Source organism: Lycium ferocissimum, chromosome 4, assembly GCF_029784015.1.
Source record: "Lycium ferocissimum isolate CSIRO_LF1 chromosome 4, AGI_CSIRO_Lferr_CH_V1, whole genome shotgun sequence".
In the NCBI taxonomy this organism is placed as follows: Eukaryota; Viridiplantae; Streptophyta; class Magnoliopsida; order Solanales; family Solanaceae; genus Lycium; species Lycium ferocissimum.
Window position 1 is genome coordinate 58966188 of NC_081345.1, and position 5984 is coordinate 58972171.

The 5984-nt window shown below is 40.7% G+C and overlaps 1 pseudogene; it reads left to right on the forward strand.

Annotated features, from left to right (window-relative positions):
- The first annotated feature begins 3770 nt into the window (after positions 1–3770).
- Positions 3771–3890, forward strand: LOC132054948 (5S ribosomal RNA; annotated as a pseudogene).
- Positions 3891–5984: the final 2094 nt, after the last annotated feature.

Here is a 5984-nt window from a genome sequence, read left to right on the forward strand (position 1 = left end):
GTGGATATACGTGGGGACATTAGTAGGACTGTGTATGAGATACACTAGATTTAGAGAGTATTCAGTTTTAGAGTTGAATGCATTAAGGGAACTCTAGAGTGTAGAGTGTGGTATGCTTCTATCTCTAGGATTGACTCTGCTAGTTTGCAAGACTTATGATTATGTGGTGTTCTATTGAGTGGGTTCGAGAAATGCTTACGGTGATGATGATTGCGATTTAATTGGGATTGGGAAATTGAAGATTCAAGTAAAGGTATAGTTGATCGAGAATCAGTAAGAACGAGGTACATCTTCGGGATTACTTGGGTCAATACGGATGGTGTTGTTGTTTTCTTGCATATTTCATATGGGGTGTGATTATTGAGTATGCTTAAAAAAGAAGTCTATAGAAATGGACTAACTGATATGACTAAGTTCCATGAGGTTTCGTGATCAACGACTAGTGAGAAGCAAATTTCAGGTAACCGATATATTAAGGCTTAAGGAAGTGGCTTGTGGGTACACAATTGGATAGTTTTGTAGCTTGTGTGGTACACAATTGGATAGTTTTGTAACACTCTACAGTGGATGAGTTGGTGTAGTTTTAAGAGAAAGGATTGCGAAGGTCCTATTTATGGGAAGGCTGGAGTTATATTTTGAGATGAGACTGTATTCATGGTAGTGTGTTATGCTGCAAGTAATATTGACTAGGTATCTTGGATAAGTACTTTTGGATATTAAGGACTCGAAAATAGTTGGGCTAGGCTGGCACAAAAGATTGTGAGAATTGATGCTTTTGGAATTGTTATGGGCATATCATGGTGTTACAATGGGAGGTTCGATGGTTAAAGGGTTATTATTGAGGCTACAGGTTTTTGCGTCGAAAAGTTCGGGGTGTATCAGATTTACGTATCAGGTAAGGGTTGAGAAACTCGAAGGTTGCATTCATAAGGTAGAATTTGTAACAACCCGTCCGGTTGTTATTTAACACTTTGCGAACGCATGCCCAATCTAGGTCAAGGATCGTAAATAATAAGCCATATGGAGTGCTTTAAGGATTAAGAGTGGGAAAAGTCAATTTCGGATAGAATTAGAAAATTGTGGGCCAGGGAAGGAAGCGGACCGCTATAGCGGTCAAGGGACCGCCATTGCCGTTATAGCGGGAGTAAGGTATGAATCTCTCCCTATTAATATTGATTTCGGTTTATTTACGAAGATAAAACTACTAAATAGTCATTTAACAAGTTTTTTAGTTGAGGAATTTGGAAAAACATCGTGTGGGATGTTTTATGGAGCACAATGGTGTTGGTAATGATGTTGTTGATATTGGTATTGTTGTTGTTGTTGTTGGTTATTGAATTGTGATTTTGGGCTAGGCATATAAATAGGGGAGATACTGCCCGAATTTTGGCAGATTCTAAATGGAATTTAAATTAAGGATTTGAGATGGGCGTATGACTTTGAGCCTAACTATAGTACGAATGGTTCATATGTAGATTTACGAGCTTGGAAGGATAAACGTTGAATCGCCAAGGAGACCGAAAGGTAAGTTAAGGCTAGTCCCTTTCTTTCCAAATGCATGATTCCTACGTTACGATTCCATCTATGTCTTCCATAACATCCTTGTTCCCGAAAAGCTAGAAGTTTCTGGGTCTCAAGGTTTTTATGATATTCATGACAATAATGACTCCTTTCTTGTGAACTCATACATGTTCTCCGTGACGTCCCTATTCCTACAAGCTAGAGATTTATGATTCTTAAAGTTAAGTTTTTTTATGACGTTAAAGATGATTATGTTTTCATGATGATAGTGATGCGGATGATGATGGTCGTATTTCTAGAAGTTTCAAAGTTTATGATTTTAAATGCTATGATGAGGTTATTCAGCTTATTTCATGATTTCCTTGATTTTATTCATCGGGCTGCACGTTATATATATATATATAGATCGGGCTACACGTTCCGCAGCACTATTATGTTATATGAGTATGAGAAATGTTTTTATGAAAAGGTTAAGCATGCATGATATGACTACTAAAAAAAAAATATTTAGCGACGGACGAATTCCGTAGCTAAGCAGCAAAATCCGTTGCTAATCGTTTAACGACATACAAGTTATCCTTATCTCATGATGTTATGTTCTGTACCTCTTATTATTATGTTGTTATTCATGCCTTACATACTCATTACACTGTTCGTATTGACTTCCTTTCTTATGGATCTTTGCGTTCATGCCCACAGGATCAGGTAGCCAGCCAAACGATCCAGACCAGTAGGATCTCCCCTCAGCCGCAGTAAGTGCACTCTATTGGTCCGGAGCTGCCACCCTTTTTGGTATGCTATTTTGTTATGTAGATATGTGGGTATGACAGGGCCTTGTCCTGTCTTTTCTACAGTTTATGTTCCATAGAGGTCTGTAGACTGTTGTATATGGTGGGAACGCCATGTAGCTTTGTGGTCTCTTATTTTATGTATATTACATGTAGTGGACATGTCGGACTGCGTTGTCATCCTTTGCACGTATGCCTATATATATCCATGTGTATAATCTATGAGTTTTTGAGGTAGAGCTTATTGCATAAATTTTACAGCAGATGCTATCACTCAGACATAAGTTAGAAATGGGCCACTAGGTTATTCAACATATGGCAAGTACAAGTTTAGGGGTGTTTGGTCAGTAGTGATTGGGCACTCTCACGGCCCATTGGTTTGGGTCGTGACAAAAGTGGTATCGGAGCAGTTTGTCCTAGGGTTGTCTATAGACCGTGTCCGGTAGAGTCCTTTTTATAGGTGTGAAGCCGGCCATACTAATAAACAGGAGGCTGCGGGGCATTCGGGAATCATTGACCTTTCCTTCTGTCTTAGATCGTGCGATAGAGCCAGAGTCTAGGAAAGATCGTTTCTGACCCTCTTTTCCTGTAGGTAGGTGTAGCTTGATAAGAGATGAAGAGATCGGCTTCAGATAGTGGGGGTGCCAGGAAGGCCCCCAGGGTAGATTCGGGACCCCAGGTCCTATGACCGAGTAGGAGGAGTCCTAGCTATTCTATTGAGAAAGACCCTTCCGAGGACATCGAGATGATACCCCCAAAGTTCGTGACTTCCATGGAGGAGGACCGTCGGAAGATAGTTACGAGACGGACCTGTCTGAGGGTTCGTATGAGACGCCGGTGGAGGAGGCTCCCGAGGCTGTACTAGAATTGACCCCTCCAGCTTCTCCTGTGGTGGAGCATTATGTTAGGGCAGCCATGCCTGTGAGTGTTACTGATTATTCTAGCCCTTTATCTTGGCCTTTGGTAAATCAGGAGTTGCCGGAATAATCGTACCCCTCGGATTCTGATGAGGGAGATGAGGAGGGCTAGACCAGTAGATGGCGGGAGGACGATGAGGAGAATACTTCACTTTACAACCCTCCAAACCAAGAGCAGGACAGGCCGGCTAGAGGTACATGAGTCTTTTATTGGAATTTCTTATGTGTGTATAATCATTGCAGGATATCATTAATAGTTGACCAATGGGAATTCTAAAGGATCCAATGACCTAAGTACTTATAGGTAACTGCGACTAAGATATTTTTGCCACCACTAGGAATCTTAAAAGTAGGAATGGAAGACAGTCGTGTGTGTTGATTGATGGTGATTATTGGGAGTTCCGAAGGCTAAACCAACATTTGCTCGGTCAGGAGAGTAAGGGACCTTTCCAATCCGGAGAGAGATGCATTACAGGAGTTTTATTAGGATCCGTTAGAACTTCAACTTGTTTTAGGTCATGTGATAAAGGCCACACGGCAGGACGGATGCGATCATACCAGCACTAACGCCCCGAATCCCATCAGAACTCCAAAGTTAAACGTGCTTGGGTGAGAGTAGTATTCGGATGGGTGACCCCCTGGAAGTGTGCTAAGAAGTCCTACAGATTCAGACATGAGAGAAGGATGAGGAACTAGAACAGCTTGAGGGGGATTAGAAGCGTGTGAAACTCACGGTTGGAAATTCTAAATGATTGTGAGAGATGAGGTGGACCGGCTTGGTAAAGAAAGAGAAGACGTATTACAGCTATAGAATTAAGACGAGTTTAAGTAGTATTGGGGATACTTTTTAAGATGTTAAGAAAAGGGTGTACACGATATCTTATGTGTGGTTACGTTAACCAATATGTGTGCCCCGATAGTCGACGTCGCAATATGTTAAAGGTACTAATTGAACAGGGTATTGAAGTTCAAGTAGCAAGTGCTATAGAGCAAGTTGACATTATTTTCTCTAAAGGTTAGAGTTGGATAAGCCTGATGCAATAACATCAGGGAAAAGAAGAAAGTGAGTATACAAGATTAAGAAGATTAGGATGCCCTAAGAAGAGAAGAAGTGAGAGCAAGGGAAGTATGTTACTAACGTGGGTTAATTAAAGCTTCCGAGAGAGAGAATTTAGAACGACAGTAGAGGTAGAGGCCCATTTGGATGAATTTCAAAAGTAAGAATACGAAAAGAATAGAGTATGGTAGTGTGGAACGAAACGACGAATGCATATGGCCCGAAAATAGATTATGATAAGTGGGACTAAAGGGCAGTAGCAACGAATAGGAATATGAATTGGGAAAGAATAAGCAGGTTTTGCGAAGATGATAAGAGGTTTCTGGCTTATGAGGGGCATCTGAAGAGGTGAATGCATAGTCATAATAACGCGCTACGATTACCTCAGAAACGGAGAAGCCTTTCCAGAGGATGACTTAGAGATAGAACAGATTTGCACTTCTGAAAGGATATTCTATGAACTCCAGGGCCAATGTTATAAAATGGCAAGTGGAGGAGTAAAACAACTCAAAACCCCTGGGGACGAAAGTAAGAAAGGTACAATAATGGGTTGGTTGAAGGAAGTCGAGCAATCACCAAGGACAAGAGGGAGGATAGTAAGATAATAAATCCGGCAAGGAGACAATATATCGGTGACATGGGATAAGAACCTCTGTAAAAGGTATAGAGATTCGATCATAAAGGTAATAATGATACACGAGGAATATTATAAATATGAACTAGCCGTAGTGGCAAAAAAAAAAAAGGCATGACCAAAAGAAGAAGGGAAAGAGTGTACTTTGTAAGAATCTCATGATAACAGCAAGAAGCGGCAAGACCTTTGGAAGGACTATCTTTGCATAGCTGGATGCAAACAAGTAGTTAAGGAGAATTACGAGACAAATGAGCTAAGCAAATGAAAGGATGAGTCGTGGGAATGGATGGTATGGAATATTAACCTTTAATAGTAATATAGACGTAAATCAGAATTGGGAACCCAGAGCAAGAAGAATTTCAAGGGTGTCAAGAAGATGGTCGTGGAAAAAGACTAGGGTTGAAGGAGCGAGGTATAATCAGACACTCCATAAAGGGCCTAATAAATTCCACTGTCCCTATTAATTCATTAGCCCAGGGAATTACTAGTCATGAAAGGTAGTAGTGAAGGGACAATAAAGAAGGCATCTGAAGTGGATCTGATATGCATGAGTGCGTCGATTGAATACAAAGACTTCAACTAGCAGAAAGGAAAATAAGTCAAACCATACGATGAAGGAATTCCAGCATTATACAGAATCGAGAGGTGGGCCCATAACCCACAAGTCCCAGGATCGTTAAGGTCGACCAGGTGGTTATCAAAGATGAGTACTATCCAAAGGTTACTGGGTACAAGAATATCCTTAAAAAGGGGGGGGGGGGGTGGGAGCAGATTTAGTCCCGAAGTGAATTATGACATTCCCAAAATTCCAAAGGAAGAAATGTATTAGCTTGAAGAAGCCAAAGTTCGAGATGTACTGACATATCGAGAATGTATCAGGAGGAAGAAGAAATGGATTGGAAATAAGTATATTATATGGCAGGTACGGGAAAGAAAATATGATAGGAAAGTAAGGGAATTAATGAGTCAAAGAGTGATTCTCATTAATGTGAGATATGATGTTTCTAGACCGTAGTTAAAACTTCTCATATCGGAGAAATTGGACCGCATCTAAATACCAAGTGATA